This window comes from Marmota marmota, unplaced genomic scaffold (assembly GCF_001458135.2).
Source record: "Marmota marmota marmota unplaced genomic scaffold, marMar, whole genome shotgun sequence".
Lineage (NCBI taxonomy): Eukaryota > Metazoa > Chordata > Mammalia > Rodentia > Sciuridae > Marmota > Marmota marmota.
This window is the reverse complement of record NW_026000169.1, coordinates 4,456,447-4,474,565: the sequence shown is the minus strand read 5'-3', so window position 1 is coordinate 4,474,565 and position 18,119 is coordinate 4,456,447. Positions and strand designations below refer to the sequence as shown.

Here is an 18,119-nt window from a genome sequence, read left to right as displayed (position 1 = left end):
GGGAGACCCTCATTGTTATACAAAATTACATATAAGAGGTTGTGAGGGGAATGGGAAAATAAACAAGGAGAGAAATGAATTATAGTAGATGGGGTAGAGAGAGAAGATGGGAGGGGAGGGGAGCGGGGATAGTTGAGGATAGGAAAGGTAGCAGAATACAACAGTTACTAATAGGGCATTATGTAAAAATGTGGATGTGTAACCGATGTGATTCTGCAATCTGTATTTGGGGTAAAATTGGGAGTTCATAACCAACTTGAATCTAATGTATGAAATATGATATGTCAAGAGCTTTGTAATGTTTTGAATAACCAATAAAAAAATTGTAAAAGGATTATGTTGGAGCGGGCTTTTTTATATTGGAGAAATAATAAAAAGGGCTTTGGTATACCCCCACCTTTGTATAAGATGGGGACAATAACAGCACTAATCCACTGAGCTGTGGCATGGCTTATATAAATTTTGCACACAAAATGCTTGAGAAATGCCTGAGATGTAGCAAGCATTTGGTAAAAGTCATGTTATTATCACTTAAGCCTGGAGCTTTGCTTTCCAATATGGCTGTAAATGGCTAATGAGTTCCTAAAATGTGGCTAGTCAGAACTGAAATGTTATATAGGTATAGTATGCACACTAGACTTTGAGACAATATAAAAATGTATATAAATAATAATTGACATATCACATTAATAAAAAAAAGAAATTAAATGAAGGTCTATCAACAACTAAAATAATAATAATAACAAACATAGCTTAGGGGAAATTTTGCTTTCTCCATGGTTTTTATAATAAAAGAAAATGCCTTAATGAGAATTAGTTTGTTTGCTTACTTTCTTCACCAGAATCAGTCTGGAAGACCTTTTTGATGATTTTTAACAGTGGCAGAGTAATCAGATTTTTTTCATGCCTGGAGCCCTCCAAACTTATCTTGGATCCCACTGGGTCCTTCAGTGGATTCCAGAGCATTGACCAACAGGTGTGCAGGTCGTACTGCCACTACAAGGTGGCCCTGAATTCTACTTCTGTTAACTGCTTCTCACCTCCTTTTTCTCCCCCCACCCATTCTTATCCAGATTAGATTACAATATTCATTATAAAAATCACTATCTAGTTCCACTTTTCACAGTCCTCTCTGCATACCTTGTGTTCACTAGTTGTATCAGATATTAAGTTTTTGTCTTTCAAATCCAAACACATCCTTCTACGTCCTGCTTTGAAATACTGGAGCTGTATTCCAGAGAAATTCCTCTAGGTCAGGTGTGCCCATAGAGAGGATTGGAGAATGACCACAAGGCTATAAGGGTAGGAAGAGACTTTCTTCTTTTGGTGTTGTACTTACAACTTTGCCCAAAGTGCCTTGGGATATAGGCATGTAGCCTCTCTCTGCAGTTGCCACCTTTGTGTGAAGTTCTCTTTTACCATCTAGAGTAGCTAGCCATCTTTCATCTAGGTACTGTTGTTTATGTTAAATGTTCCCTGTCCTAGTTACCAGCCTGGTTCCTATCTTTGAATGAGTCACCTGGTTAACCTAAATGTGGGTTAAGCCAACACTGTCTTCTCTCCACCTCTTCAAAGCTAACGAGGCTGGATAAAATTGTTCAGTTCTGCCTGCCTCACCCTAAACCCATTATCATGGATATCAAGCAACAACACCACACTTATTTACCACATTCACTCCCCCTTCTTCTAGACCACAATTCCATATCTTCTCATCTCTCCTCAACCCTCCAACAACCCTCTCCTGGTCCTCACTCTGAACTGAACTGATCACCCTGCATCCTACACCACTGGTAAGTAGATGTCCTCAGAGGAGAATGCCCACTTGCTTCACTGTCGTGTCTGTCAACTCACTTGTTTAGACCCATTTACGCTTTCCTCACTGGAATGAATGAGCTGCAGCCTTCCCTATAAGATGAAGATCCTCACTAAGCACTAGATCTCACCTCTAGGGGACTTTCTAACAACTCTTCCCCTTATAGAACATAATTTCCTCTCTACTGGATTTTTTCCCATAAATATAAGGCTTGTTTTAATATCTCACAGTAGAGACCCTCTCCAGTTCCCATAGTCTCCCTCAAGTCACTACTCATTCCTATACTCCTCTTTCTATGCAAATTATTCTAAAAAGTGTTCATGTTAGGTCTTTACTTCTTCATCTTCCATCATCTCTTCAATTCACTCCAGTTTAATAAAACCACTAGATCAAGGGCACCTTGGTCTCAGCATTGCTGCTTGGTTGTCAGTTTCAAGTACAATCAACATAATCGGCCATTTCATCCTTCCTAAAACATTCTTCTCTTTATATTCAGAGAAACTATCTCTCTGCTTTCCCTTTACATCCCTGGGCACCCCTTTTCAATCTTTTTTGTTGGTCTCTCCTCATCTCCTTGACCTCTAAGCAATGAAGTGCAGTAAGCCTCAACTCTTCTAGATAGTTCAACCAGATGTATGGCTTTAAATATCAACTACACACAGAACTTGACATCTATAATAATATTCTTGAACTTTAAATTCATATATTTATCTCTTTTTATGACCTGTTTACTTTACTTAGATGTCTAATCAACCCAACACTTGATTTTTCCAATCCTACTTTTCTTACAATCTTGCCATCTTAGTACCTGTCTCTACTCAGGTGCACCAGCCAAAAATCTTAGAGTTATCTTCTCTCATGGCCAAATCTAATCCATCAGCAAATTCCTCTTCTTGGCTTTCAAAATATTTCAAACTCCAGCTCCTTCTCAATATTTTTACTACAAAGATCTGATCATCATCTTGATCATCACAGTAACCTCTTAGCAGGTCTCCCTAATTCTATCCTACCCCCCCCCACCCCAATACAACTCAGGAGGATTACAAGTTCAAGGCAAATTTCAGCAACTTAGTGAGATCCTGTCTCAAAAAAAAAACTATAGGATATGTAGTTCAGTGGTAAAGTGCCCATGAGTTTAATCCCCAATATTTAAAAAAAGAAAAGAAAAAAGAAAAATTAAGAGTTTACAAAAGCTTTGCCAGGGAATACTATCTAAAATCTTAGACGTGGATGGTCTCCTACAAAGAAAGCATGACAAGAAGACCACTAAAAGTCTTAAGAAACTCAAATGTTTACTAATATTAGTGACAAAATAATGGTATTCATTGTGTCTGAAAATATCTTTATAGGAGCATCACATTTACTTAGATCCAACTCTGGCTCTGAAACCTTGATTAATTCCCTCCACAGACAACCTCCCAGTAAGCTGATATCAGATTGTTAACTTTTATGCTAGCTACAAAACAAAAAAGAAAGTCATGTTACAAGAAACAATCAAGTTTCACAGATGTATTTCTTTGTAGGTCAGAATGCCATTTCCCAGAGGTGAACTTTCTCTTCTCCAAGAGGATGGAAAGAGAGGTGACTGTCCTCCAGTTGCTTTCATGAGGCATAGAGCACAAGGTCTTCCACTGAAAGCTCAGTGTGCTAATTCCTATTCCAACTGGATCTGTGTTTAGTCTTTGGAAGGAGTCTGCATGTTTGCTTAGTAAACCTACAGAATTATGGACCAGACTTTTTGTCTTTTGGCCATGCACCATTGTGTTACCAGCTTTCTGCCATTGTAACAAGATAACTGAGACAATAAACTTGTAAGAAAGAAAGGTTTATTTTGGCTTATTGTTTCAGAGGTTTCAGTTGATGGTTTATTGGTCCCTTGCTCTGGGCCTTCAGTGAAGCAGTACACCATGGAGGAAACATGTGGCAGAGGAGTCCTGTTCCTCATGGTGACCAGGAAGCAGAGAGGGAGACAAGAAGGAGTCAAGATCCCAATACCTCTGTCAGTGACATACCCCCAATAATCACACTTCCTTCTACTAGACCCCACCTCCTAAAGGTTCCCCCCAATAGTGCCACTGGCTAGAACCAAGCCTTAAACACATGGGCCTTTGGGCGATATTTCCAGTCCAAACTATGGCAACCCTCCACTGCCATGGTATCGGGGCCTCTCTTATTTTCTTTGTTCACCCACCCTTCTCCACTCTCCTACCATGGAACTCTGGAGTAGTTGGATACCACCTCCAGCTCCAGAAATGAGCATATGACTCAGAATTACATAAGAAGAAAATTTCATCCTTCTGGTCACAGTGATTCATTCACTATCACAGTGACAATTAATCCCCCAAACCATGCCTTAACAATTTAGGAGTGGTGTTCTACTTCCCTATAAGACATGAGCCTTAGAGAATGTGGGGCTATGGCTACAAGCTCCCTACTTGCCTCCAAAAAGAGCAGTGAATGAAACCAGTGAAGGTAGCAAAGTGAAGAGATGAAGACAGAATTGGTCCTGGTTGCATCATTTTAACTTCTAGAACAAGACCCAATGAAAGGTAGTTCTAGCTTGACATTTTGCAAGTTCCCAAATTCATGATTTTTTTTAATGCCAAAGCAATTAGAGTTGTATTTCTGTCATTTGCCAAAGAGCCTAACTAATACAGAGAAGATTGTCTGGGTTGAGATAGTCTTATGAAGAACATCCCAGAACACAAATGCCAATGAACTGTGGGAAGACAAAAACCCCTGCAACCTGTCCTCAGCTCCCTGTGTGTCATGGCTACCCAGGAACTCTGAATCTGGTTATGTTTCTTTGGGGAAAGTTGGTAGACAAAGTTCATTTTATCGTTTTCAAAGGAAATTGGTACTTTTAAATCTTTTCCCATCTAGTAAAGGTAATGTTTGTCTAGGTCTCACAATCCCAAGAAGTACATAATCAGGGTTTCCCTGGAGATTGCTAGACACTTTGAATCAGTTTGTCCAGTTCAGTCCTGCTCCTTAGAATAAGTTTTAGCTACAAGTAATGCCACTGCCATTCCAAGTCCTATGTTTATTTAAGTAAACCTAATAAACTTGTCCCCAAGGTTTCTGTTCTTCAGCTTGGGGGTTTGACTAGTGTCATAAACCAATTTGTCAATGATCTGGGGCCAAAGTACTCTAATCTCAATATTTTCCTCCTTCAGCCTCTTCCCATTTCAGCAGAATCTTAATGAAATATGTTGATCAAATAAGCTTTTAAAATAATTCTTTTTACGCGGGTTAGTGAATAGCCGGGTCAGCTGAAATTGTACACAGCAAACTACTATAAGAGGTAACATTTTTTGTTGATTATTTGTTTTGGGTTTTTTTGGTTTTGTTTTCATTTTTTTGAAGGAAGTAGGAGCTGGCACTGCCTACATAAACCTTGTTCTTTTCATCCTCTGACAAGGATTCCCAAAGGAAGATCCTGTGGGACACTATCTGTCCCAGCATGAATATAAACAAAAGCCCTTTCTGCTTTTGAAGTTTATCACTTTTAAAATATTGCTATTATGATGATAAGCCCTTTTGAGATTGGCCTTTTTTTTTTTAAGGATATTCAGATAGCGTTCAAATGGGAAACAAAACAAAGTCACCTTTGAATTTCTTTTTTTGTGAAGTGTACTTCACTGAAAACTTAACATCTCATTACCATGGAGAGAAGAGACCAACCTGGTGGGCTGGCACTTAGCTCCAAAGTCTAGTATGTCTGGGCTGACTCCCATGAGCTTCCTGAAGCCATCTTCCAGACTTCAGCATGATGTGAGCCACAGTCCTGGGATATGTCCTGTGCTTCCTCATCCACTTCTCTCTAGAAAAAAAAATAGATATTATAGCTCAGCCTGCAGAGAAAAAATGTTCATTTTATCTCTTAACCCATGTGGCCAGTTTGGAACTAAAAGATAACACTTTTAGCTGGAGTGTGATGGTCAGTTTTAAGTGTGAATTTGACTGGATTAAGGAATACCTAGAGAACTGGTAAAGTCCTTTCTTATAGGTGTGTCCATGGGCATGTTTACAGAGGAGATTGGCAAGTGAGTTGGAGATTGAGTGGGGAAGATCTGCCCTCACTATGTCTGGGCACCATCGAATCGGGTATGGGCCAGTAAGAATAAAAAAAGGAAAGAAAAATTCTCTCACTCTTTCTCTCCCTCTCCCCCACCCCACCCATCTCTCTTGGAGCTAGGACATTATTGTCCTCCTGATCTGGACATCAGAACCCCAGGCTCTCTGACCTTGGCATTTCAGGACCCCCAGCAGCCCCTTGGCTTCTCAGGTCTTTAGCCTTGTACTGAGAATACCCCCATCAGTTTCCCTGGTTCTGAGACTTTGGGAATGGGACTAAGCCACATCCCAGAGTATCCAGCTTTCAGACGGACTATTGTGAGACTTTCCAGCCTCCATAACCACATGAGTCAATTACCCTGATTAATTCCCTCCCATCTATCCATCTATCTATCTATTTATCTGCCCATCTAGCCCTTGACATTTACTATTGGTTTACTCTCTGAAGAATCTTAATACATACAGTTGGTAGAGAAGGAATTTCATGTTGCTCTTGAAATATAAGTGAAATAATCCTAGATTTTTCCTAGAAAGAGAAATTCAGCAGAATCAAATAGTCTTTTTACTCAATAAATAGTTGTTGGAGACTTTCAGTGATAGAGGTATTCTTAAGCTTTTGTCCTCAAGGAAGACCATCTAGAATTTCATTATTAACTGAATATTATTTGCCATTATAAAGGCTATTTGGATCTTGATGTAAAAGAAATTGTTTTGTCCCATTCTGTATAGCTCAGATACATCTTTTCATGTAAGTTATGAATGCCAGTAGCAAAAGATCTGAATAGACAATTCACAGAAGAAAAATTGAATAAGCAAAAAAAATTAAAAACCATATGAGAAAGATGTTCATCCTCATAACTAATTTAAAAATCCAACTTTAAATATCCATGAAATATAACCTAATTTTGTCTTCACAGTAGAAAGTCTAAATCCTTCCTAATGCCTTTGGAGTTCTTCAGCATCATTTACAATTCTTTCTAAATCTTACTCCACTTTGGGTCCATGAGTTCAGCACACGGATGGAGCATCTTACCATTTCTTTTCGCAAGCCATGTGCCACAATGTAAAACATATCCTTTTCTTGGTATTCATAGATAAAATAGACTTACTCAAGGCTGAAGGTAACAAGAAGGTTGTGAGCTACTATTTCCCCAAGTCCTATTTCCTTAGAGACTGGTCCTCCCTGTCATAATACCTCTCTCTCTCTCAGACATATCTTTACCACCACCATCTCCTCCCCACCAGTCTCCCACCTGTGTCAAAACTCAACTCTGTCATTTGATGCTACAGTTTCTACCCTCTAAATGGCCCAAGGAATCCTGAGTCTCTGATATTTCCCCCTGAATAATACATCTCTATTCTGTGTTCCACCTCCAGAAAAACTGAACTGACAGAAACTGAAATTTCCTGTTCTGCTGTTGTATCAACTCCAAAAATCCCCAAAATAAAAATAGAATAGATATTTGTTTTCTCATTATTTTAAATTATCCTACCTCCTTAAAAAGCAAAGGCTGGTGCAATCATTTCTTTGTGTTAAGTAACATTTTTTTCTCCTTTATACTGTTAGCTAAGAGTTTCACAATAATAATAATAATACTCATTGCCAGTAAGGGTAGAGTGAGACACTCACATTCACACATTGCTACCAGGAGTGAAAACTGCTAAGAATCTGTTGGAAAGAAATATAAAAGTAGCATTAAAATCAAGATATTTTAAAGTACCCACACTTTTGGGCCTAGTAATTCTACTTTTACAAATTTTAAAGTAGGAAACAAGTTATGAATTAAGTTTTTCATATGAGGATGTTCCTATTACAATAAGGAATTAAAAGACCAATGATAAGAGAAAAATAGAACAAATCGTGGTCTATTCACACAACTTGCAACCATTAGAAATTATTAAAAAAATTGTAAAGCATGCAAAAAATGTGTTGCTTTAAGCTCTCTCAAGTCATGATTAACTGATGATGAATTTATATCTGAATTTCCCAAAGTTCTAGCATAATGCCTGCCATGTAATAAATATACAGTAAATATGTGTGGAATGATGAATGTATGAATGATCTAAGAAGTGAAATTTTGGCTTTGAAGAATGAATTCCCTTATTTTTCCTGTAATATTTCATGGTTCTATATGATCTCTTCTCTTTCAGAGTACACAATTTAGATGATAAGACAAGATAAGCATGTATAGATAGCCTCTGTGAACAAAACAAGGCACTTAATAATGAATCCCAGAGTGATGTTCATTGTATGGGGAAAGGAGAAACCTTAAATGTTCTGATAAGAACTCATAAACCCATCTCCACTGCTTGTATAAACAGACCCAAGGATTTTAGTTACTACAGGTCAGCAGTTATACAGTATAGTATTCATAATCAGAGGACAGCATGTCTTTCCAAAATGCCAATAAACATCTTCCACCCACATTCTCAGTCTCTCCAATAGTTTGAGGAAACTAACAGGTAAAATAATCCATGAAGAACTAGGACTTACACCTGCAAGTCTACACTTTTTGTTTTTTTGTTTGTTTGGTTGGTTTTTGTTGTTCAGCTGTTCATTTTGAAATCAAGTTTCACAGAAAGCAAAGTCTTTGTAAAATTTCCTGCTTAAATATCTTCAAAATAACACATTCAGTGAAGAAAAAAATTTCATTAGTGAAAGCTGCCCATTACAAGGTAGAGATGAACTAAAAGACAGATACTGTGTATCTATTTATGTACTATGGCCCATTGGAGGGTCATAAACCATAATGATACTTAATAATTTTGCACACACCCCCTAAGAAAAAATTTTTGCTCCCTTGGTGGCAATATTTCCCCTATTGAGAATGAATGGTCTGCACTATTCTGCACAGGAGAGGAGACAATTTGGAGTAAAATGTTCTTAAAGTAGGGTTATCTTTGTACATAAGATTCACAGCATATACAAAAGGCATCACTGTGTTCTCTTAAACATTTGATTCAAATTCTTCTCTAATTGTGCTTATTTCTTTGGATCTTTGGTGGTGGAGAGGAGAAATTAAAATATAAAATGAAACAAAACTTTGGTAACAGAAAAACAACAAATGATTAGAGATAAAATTCAACATTCAGTCTAGTCCTCCTGCCATTCCTTTGATAGATTGCTATTGGCAATTCTATACATGGTGGCTTGCATCTCTCTCTTGGCCCCCCTCCCCACTCTCTCTCAATCATTCATTCTGCATATAACATATACAGCCACATATCTATATCACTGAGAAAGGATCAATCATTTTTTTCCCTATGCTGCTGAGACATACAATATTTATCACAGGTTATAGAAAAGAAGAAAAGAAAATCTAAGCGTATTCCCTTCAGCTGTATTTCTGTTGTGGAACCAGGAGAATCCCCGTCCTCCTCGGTTCTGCCTGGTTGTCAGCTCTGTCCTGCCCAATTGGTAGAGCAACAAGGCTAATACAGTTAGGTACCCACTGGCCATTGTGAAGAAAAACAGACCTGGTTATTGGTGATCTTTCTCACTATATTAAACACAACTCCCATTAGGCAAACTCCCTTCCATTTCTTTAAACCTCTCCATACCTTGTAAATCAAATATTTATCAACTGAGAACCTCTTTCTAGCTGTCTGATGTTTCAGCTCTGACAAAGTTGGCCACTAGCCAGTGGTGAAGAAACCTGTGAAAGGAAATCAGCCACAAGAAAAAGAAAACTCTATTTCATTTTTATTTCACAGGAACAAACTGCCAACAAACCTTCTCCCCTTCCCACCTCTCCTTTTTTTTTTTTTTTAACTTGCCCTTATGAAAAGACTTGCATGAAGTGAGCAGGCCTGGTCACTGGTTTAATCAACAAATATTTACTGGACAGTCATTGGTTGGGTCCATATGTCTTCAGGCCCTTGCAATCCATATTAAAAGTTGTTGAACTGCTTTTAAGAGCCGTTGTGACTAATGTGAGCCTCAGAGTAGGATGTGCACAAAACACTGTGCTCTATAAAGGCGAACCTGGAGTAGCTGGACAAGCCTTGAGCTCAAGAAGAGCACATGGGGCTGTTTATGGAAACCTTGCTGAAGGGGACAAGCCTTGAACCCCAACTTCAAGCAGGAGAAGGAATCCATATGGTGAGTGGGTGGAGGGAGGTGACAAATCTACAGGAAGACTCAGCTGGCATATTTCCAGGAACACTGATGACACCAACAGAATTAAAAACTATGTAGATAGAACACATTTAAAACAAGTTAGAACTATTTTCATAACTGTTCTGTAACCAAATATGCAGACAATAGCCTAAAGTAACACTAATGATTAGCTGTAAAATATCTTCAGTCAAGAAAATGAAGTATTACACATAATGTTGCAGCTTCTGTAGTAACTGGCTTATTGGTTTCCATTAAAAAAAAAAAAAAAGCAGTCAACACATAACACAAATTTGGTTACCCTGGACCAACTTCATCCTCTACTTTGTTCTAATCTCTGACACACAACAGAACAACAAATGAGAATTTTGAAACATACACACACCCAGGACCTGCGGGTGGAGTTTTGGATTCAGTGGATCAGGTGGTAAATATAGGGCATCAATGTTTTTCCAAAATGCTACAGGTGACCCTAACTTGCGCTACAGTTACGAACAGCACAGTGTCCTATTGCAGCCAAGTCTTCAAAATAACTGGCATCAGCTTATTACATAAGCGTGTCTAGCTAGTGTTTAGAAAAATGGTTCTTTAGCCCACCATACGTTTTCCATTTTCAGAATCTATATTTCCATTGTGGAAATTTAAAAAAAAAAAAAAAAGACTAGTGACCACTCCACTTCCAGATCCTACAGCTAAATAATTTTTGCATGATTGTATTCGCCCCTTCCACATAACAGAAACCAAGAAATCTATGTGGACTCAGGGTGCAAAACTACTTGCAAAAGCCTAATAGCATCAGGTGCAGTGGCACATCCTTGTAATCCCAGCAACTCAGGAAGCTAAGGCAAGAGGATCCTGAGTTCAAAACCAGCTTCAGCAAAAGTGAGGTGCTAAGCAACTCAGTGAGACCTTGTCTCTAAACAAAATACAAAATAGGGCTGGGGGTGTGGCTCAGTGGTCAAGCGCCCCTGAGTTCAATCCCCAGTAAACACCCCACTTCCCAGGGGGAAAAAAAAGCCTAATGGCAGTCACAAGATCAGGTATTGGGGCAAACAATGGTGCTGGTTTGTATTAGGGTTGTGTGTGTGTGTGTGTGTGTGCAAAACAAAACAAGAAAACAGAGAAGTTGAAGTTGTGTTCCCAGTCCTCATATGAAGGGCCTACACAGTATCAAGCATCTTGCTGGGCCACAGGGGACATAATGGAAAGCAACATAACACCAACCTCGTCTTCATAAATTTCATAGTATAGCAGAAAAAGCAGAAAGTGAACAAGTAATAATGCAACACACTGTGACTGGTGTGGTTAGTTCTGGGAAGAAAATCAAAAAAAAGCACCGTGATAAGGAAAGGACAAAGATGCTTTCCAGAAAGGAAAGCAGAAGAGGTCTCTTTAAAGTCATGACATCTAACATTTAAGATTTCCGCTAAGACCTGAAAGGTAAGAGGTTGATGGCCATATAAAGAACAAGGAGAAAGACATTTCAAGCCTGGGAGAAAACTCACCTGGAAAGAACCTAATGATCCTAGGCCATCTGTGAGATATGAAATGAGGCTACATGGCTTCAAATTATACTTCCTGCTCTAAAATTCTACAAAGAACAAACCCAAGTAATAAGTGAGTAAGAAGGTAAATGAATAGCATTAAGCAGAGCATTTTATCCCAGTTTGATAGACAGACTAAAGTCAAAGATGGAAAAATACTGTTTGTCTAATTCCAGTTCTACCCAATTAGTTTAACGACCCAGAAATAAGGTAACTCCACTCTTATATTAGTATAGCCTGCAACTTCTACTCAGAGTTCATCTATCTGGCATTTCTTAAAAACATCACTTTAAAGGGAAAAGCTTAATGGACAAAAATACATGAATAGGTAATGTAAAAAGAAGACAGGAATCAATTATTCTCGTTAGTCAAGAACACAGAATAAGAACTAATGGCTTTTAAGCTGTATTCAGAAAAACTCGGGTTAAATAGAGCAGAACCTCACTAAGTCCCACTTCCGTCATTTCCAAGCCCTATAATTTCCAGAAAGAAAACTGGTAGTCACAGTCAGATTTAAATAAGCATTTTCTGGCACAAAGCAGGTGGGGAGCTCTTGTGAACTGGGTTCCAGTGCTCCTTGATATAGGCTGCAAGGATGTTGGCTATGCCGAGTTCCATAGAATAAAACAAGCCCAGCAAAAGAGTCCTTCATCAAAATTAATCAGCAAGATTCAAATGTGGTTATGGCAGTCTTCATCTTCTGTTCTTATAGAACTTTCCCTTTCAATTGAGCTCTTACTCTCAAAAATCAATAAATCATCAGGGGAGGGGGTGGTCTCCACATAGCAGTATGAATTAAACATCAGACATCAAAGTATCCCCTTTCCACCAGGAAGAATAAGGGTTGTTTCATAACACTTTCTATTATATTTATTTTAAACTGATGCATGTATCACACAGAAATATGAAAATTGTCCTACAATAGGATCTTTTCTATATGCAAAATACAAAGAAATGCACTACTTAAAAGCACTACTTAAACAAACAAAAAGCAAACAATGTCATTTCTGTTTTAACATTTAAGGTGCTGACCATTTGTCCTCTTGAGCTTAGAAAGCTGATGCCTGTCACTGGGCAGGAGTTATTCAACACTGAATTCATGAGTCTTAAACAGTCTACCACATATGGATGGACTGCAAACCCACCTCGTTACCTTAGCAATTTCTGGTCCAAGTCTGAAATGTACCTGTGTCAACGTGGAAGAACTGCTGTGTGATAGGCAGTGTCTTGTCAAAATAAATTTAAAAAAATGCCAAAGAAAGAGTCCAGCAATTTGCTGGATGAAAAAAGGAAGCGCATAGGATAACATAAAGTAGATAATGCCAAATAAATAGTGCTAGTAACACTGGCCAGCGTTCACTGAGCACTCACTCTATGTCGGGCATTTTGGGAAGACATTATAACTTCTTTCAATCGTCACAACAAACCTCAAGGGAGGCATTGTTACTATTACTGTTTTCAAAACCAGGAAACAGAGACTCACAAAGATTAAGTGACTTCTCCAATTTCAAACAGTGATGGAATTGGGATCTAACCCAGACAGTATCTCCAGGAAGCCCAGTATTTTAACTAATACACTATAGCGAATTATATATGTTATATATTATATAACAATGTAATCCAGTTTATTAATGTGTAAGATAATTTCTGTGATACTAGTTTATGATTATCTGCTTATTCCTAATTTATAAGCTTAAGATTCCCATATGTATAGGATTCCAGTTTCTTGCAAACTGAAAAAGGCCTTCCCCTTCTTTCAGGATGATCTGGCAGGAAGGTTTGTCGTCCTGAGGTAGAAGGCTCATTTGACACGAAGAGGAAAAAAAACAAAAAAAAAAAAACACCTGTTTTGATCAGCTTTTTTGCTGCTGTGACTAAAAAACTGACTAGAACAATTTTAGGGAAGAAAAGTTTATTTGAGAGCTCATGGTTTCAGAGGTCTTAGTCCATAGAAGACTAGCTCCATTCCTTGGGGCTTGAAGTGAGGCAGAGCATCATGGCAGAAGAGTGTGGCGGAGGGATGCAGCTCACATGATGATCAGGAAGCAGACAGAAAGACTCCACTCACCAGATACAAAATATATACCCCATAGCCACACCCCCAGTGAACCACTTCCTCCAGCTACACCACACCTTCCTCCCATTACCACTTAGGTTAAGGCTAAAACTCAATCATTTTTCCTCCAAACCTTCTTGCATTTTCTCACTCATGAGATGTGGGGGACACCACATCTAAACATAACACCACCTCTTTCAGTCCGAGAGATTATGAAAAGAAGATGGAAGACAGAGGTAGAAAAGGAAGACAGAGATCAGAATCCTTCATTATTATTTTCTTCCCCTTCCCTCTGCTCAGGCCAACATGGAAATAGAGTTGGATTCAGGAAAAGTTGCAGAAACCCACAGTCATAAGGAGAAGAGCCTAAAAGATGAGAGGTTTTCACTCTGCCTCCTATTAATGACTCTGGAGTGGGGTGGTTTTATGCATCATCTCTTATCTAGAAGAGGCTACAGTAATGTAATCTGACTGGCTTATCACCTTCTGCAGAGGAAGCCAGATTTAGTTCTCCTGAAAGCCCTCAGTTCCTGACAGCAGGACACAATTGAGAAATTTTAGTGGAATTTCCCACATGTTCCCAAAGGAACATTAGGCTATTCATTGAGAATTGACCAAGCAGAGAGGGAATGGACCATGGGTGAGGCAACACAACAGCAGTGAACACTATTAGAACAAAGGACGAGGGCAAGTTGCACTTCAGCAATCAGCCCTAGGAACAACTTAGAACAACCGCCCCTCAGCAGAGACCAGCAGAAAGCAGTGACCCGTGGCCAGGTAAGCCATACCCTCCCTCATATACCTTGATGCCATCTTTAACAAAACATCGTCACTCGTGGTTTGAATCATGTCCCCTCCCCACAAAATATGTTGAAATCCTAGTCCACAGTACCTCAGAATGTGACCTTAATCATAGACATAAGTAGTTAAGATGGCATCATGTTAGAGTGGGTTCCTTACCTATAGTGCCTGGTAGTCTCATAAGAAGAGGATTGCATGAAGACACTGGAGGAATGCACACTGTGACAAAGGCATATTTTAGAATTACGCAGCTGCAAACCAAGGACTGCCAAAGACTGCTAGCAAACCACCAAGTTCCTAGAAGCTAGGAAGAAGCAAGAAAGGACTCACTGGGCAAGGTGGCACATGCCTGTAATCCCAGCAACTCAGAAGGCTGAGGCAGGAGGATCTCGAGTTCAAAGCCCACCTCAGCAATGGCAAGGCGCCAAGCAACTCAATGAAACCCTATCTCTAAATAAAATACAAAATAGGGCTGGTGATGTGGCTCAGTGGTCAAGTAGCCCTGAGTTCAATCCCCAGTCCCCCCGCCCAAAAAAAGGAAGGACTCACTGGAAGTTTCAGATGGAGCAGGACCCTACCAGAAACTTAACCGCAGACTTGTAGCCTCCAATACTGAGACAATGAATTTCTCTGTTTTAAGCCACTCAGTCTGTGGTACATTGTTAAAGAGGCCTTTAAAAACAAAGACAGTGGGCATGGGGTTAGAATTCCAGAAGACTGAACGTTTTACTGGAGTCATCCACACAGATTCCAATTAACATAAAGAGACTATGTACACATTATAGACAAAACTGCTTTTCCCCCTGCCACTATCCAGTAGGTAGAAGCTTGCAAAAGTCAGTTTATCTTGAAAAACTTAAAATATACATTTTCTTTTCACAACTAACTATAGTTTGAGTTTACTGGGGACCTCATATTGTTGTGGTCATTAAAATTATTGGGAGTTTGCCCATAAAGAAATAAGAAGAGGGGCACAGTGGAACATGCCTATAATTCCAGTTACTCAGATGAGTCAGGAGGATCACAAGTTCAAGGCCAGCTTGGGTCTTATCTGGTAAATCTGCATAGTGCCAGAGGAATCAGGAAGATTTCCTACCTAGCAAGTCAGGGTACCTGGGGAGGCTTGAAAGGACCATATGGGTGACAGAGTGGACTAGTTGCCTAGGTGTATTATAACAAAACACCACACCTAGATGGCTTAGACCAACAGAAACACATGTTCTCAGTTTAGAACAGAAGTCCAAAACCAAGGTGTTGGCAGAACCATGTTCCCTCTGAAGACTTGTGACCTTCTTTCCTGTGTCTTTTCTGTATCTTCTTTTCTCTCTCTCTCTGCATATAAATTTAAGGCCCACTCTAATCTAATACAACCTCATCTTAACTTGGTTACATTTTCAAAGTCCGTATTTCAAAACAAGATTGCATTCACAGGCATCAGGATTAGGAGTTTAACATATTTTTTGCCGGGAGAGACACAACTTAACCTACAATGTGGGATAATGGATGTACAGAGCATTTTAACTTGAGAGACAACATCAAGGATCACATGTTCCCCTTCACAGACCTCCCTTGACCAAGCCTTAGCACCATGCAAGCTCCTTAAATCAACCTCTGGAAGAAGGAGGTTAAGCCTTAAATTGACTGACATTTATTGTCAATAATATTGGGATAATGGTACCCCAAAATACAAACTGAGCCATAGCATAGTTATATATTTATAGTTATATAATTGTATGAGAAGGGCACACAAAGTATTTTGGAAGCACAACAAAGAGCAGAGATATCAGACTGAGGGGCCAGGAGATATTTAACAGAAGTAGTAACCTTGAGCTAACTCCTTGAAGAAGGGGGGAAATTAAATGATTCAACTCTGTGGATTTCACATCTGTAGATCCAACCAACTGCAGGTGAAAAATATTCAGAAAAGAAATATATCTGTACTGAACATCTATAGAGACATTTTTCTTATTATTATTTCCTAGATAATACAGTGTATCAACCCTTTACATAACATTTACATTGTATTACGTATTGTAAGTAATCTAGAGATGATTTAAAGTATACTGGAAAATGTGGGTAGGTTAGATGCAAAGACTACATACACCAATGTATATAAGGGAACCGGTATCTATTAGGGGCCTTAGAACCACCCCCTCTCAGATCCCAGAAAGAACTGTACATAGCAACAAGGGATAAGAAAGATACAAAGGACTTCCATTCAAGCAGAGAGAAAAACATGGGTTTTGGAAGAAGTAAGAAAGAGAGTCCAAGGCATAGAAATTCTTTTAGTATGACTTATGTAAGAGCAGTTGAAGGATGGTAGAAGGAGATTGGGCTAGTTGGTAGGTTCAAAGCAGATCTTGCATATTTCAGAGGATGGCTTCTGCAGCTAAGTGCAGGAGAGTGTGAGAAAGGCACTACTGAAGACACAGCAGTTAAGAGGTTGGTGAAATAAATCTCACTGAGACACCGAAGACTTGAAGGAAGGCAACAGAGGACAAGCTGAAAATGAGACATATTTAACCAGAGGGAGAAAGCAAATGTCATCCCCAGGTTTCTCAGCTAGATGACAGAGAGCAACATCTTCCAAAAAAATTTGACCATAATCGACACTAAGGAATATTTTACATGAAGATCCTATGTACACACATGCACACCCCACACAGATACACACGCACACACCTACATGTAAGTGAGATTAAAGTTTCATTAAAAAAAAAAATTCAGCCTTACTACGTGCAAGGCACTCTGATAGTTTTCTATTCTACTTTTGTTTTTAAATAGTGGTCACAGCCCATTACATTGGTTTTACAACTCATTAATGGGTCACATTTTAGAAAGCACTTAGGAAAACACTTACTGAGGAGATGATGATGCTGTCCCAAGAGAATTAAATGCAGAAAGAGAAGTTGCAGGGAAAAAGGGACAATGAAGAATTGAGTTTTAAACACATTACTTCTCAATTGTGGTGTGACTAACACTTATCCAGCTGCTTTTCTTCGGGCTATTCTGTGACCAAAACATCAAGGTTCTTGCTGTGGTTTACGCTTGAGTGTGAAACCCAAAGTCTCACACATGGGAAGCTCTGTCCCCTGCATGGCAGTGTTGAAGTAATGGAAACTTTAAGAGGCCTCATGGTAGGTACCTGAGTCATGGGGACACCTCTCTGGAAGGGATTAATGCTGGTCTCATAGAGTGAGTTCTCTGAAGAGCAGATTATTAGAAAGTGAGGCCACTGCTTGTGCTTAGCCTTTCTGCACATGGCCAGTTTCTTTTCTGCTTCTCCATGATGCTGTGTTGCCACCAGGAGACCTGACACGTGCTGTTTGAACCCATCAACAGCCATCAACACTGTGAGCCAAATTAACCTCTTTTAAAGCACCTAGCTTCCGGTACTTTGTTATAGGAACACAAACAGACAGTGGCAGTGCCCTCTTACTCCTAGAGCAACCTTTCTGAGGAGGTCTCTGAAGAGAGCCATGCTGGATTCAAGACAGGCCCCACCCTACTTCTCTTGAAGTACCACTTTGCTCTGTGACTCTGTTGCCCAGCAAGAGGAGAAATCATTTTCCCTGAACCTATATCTGTTTAAATAGTGTTTGACAGAAAGAAGACAACACATTTGCTGAACAAATTTAAAAATTAATAAATGAACTCAAGGAAGGCTATGTTCCCTCACATCTTGGATTTTTTTTTTTTTTTTTTTTTTTT

At 39.2% G+C, this 18,119-nt stretch overlaps 1 long non-coding RNA gene across 1 annotated transcript in view; it reads right to left on the bottom strand.

Moving 5' to 3' along the window:
* Positions 1 to 4,578: 4,578 nt before the first annotated feature.
* LOC125611798 overlaps positions 4,579 to 18,119 on the bottom strand; it is a 39,842-nt gene continuing 26,301 nt past the window's right edge. Inside the window, exon 3 of the long non-coding RNA XR_007342037.1 lies at positions 4,579 to 5,636. This is a non-coding gene — a long non-coding RNA (uncharacterized LOC125611798). The remainder of the gene's footprint in view (positions 5,637 to 18,119) is intronic.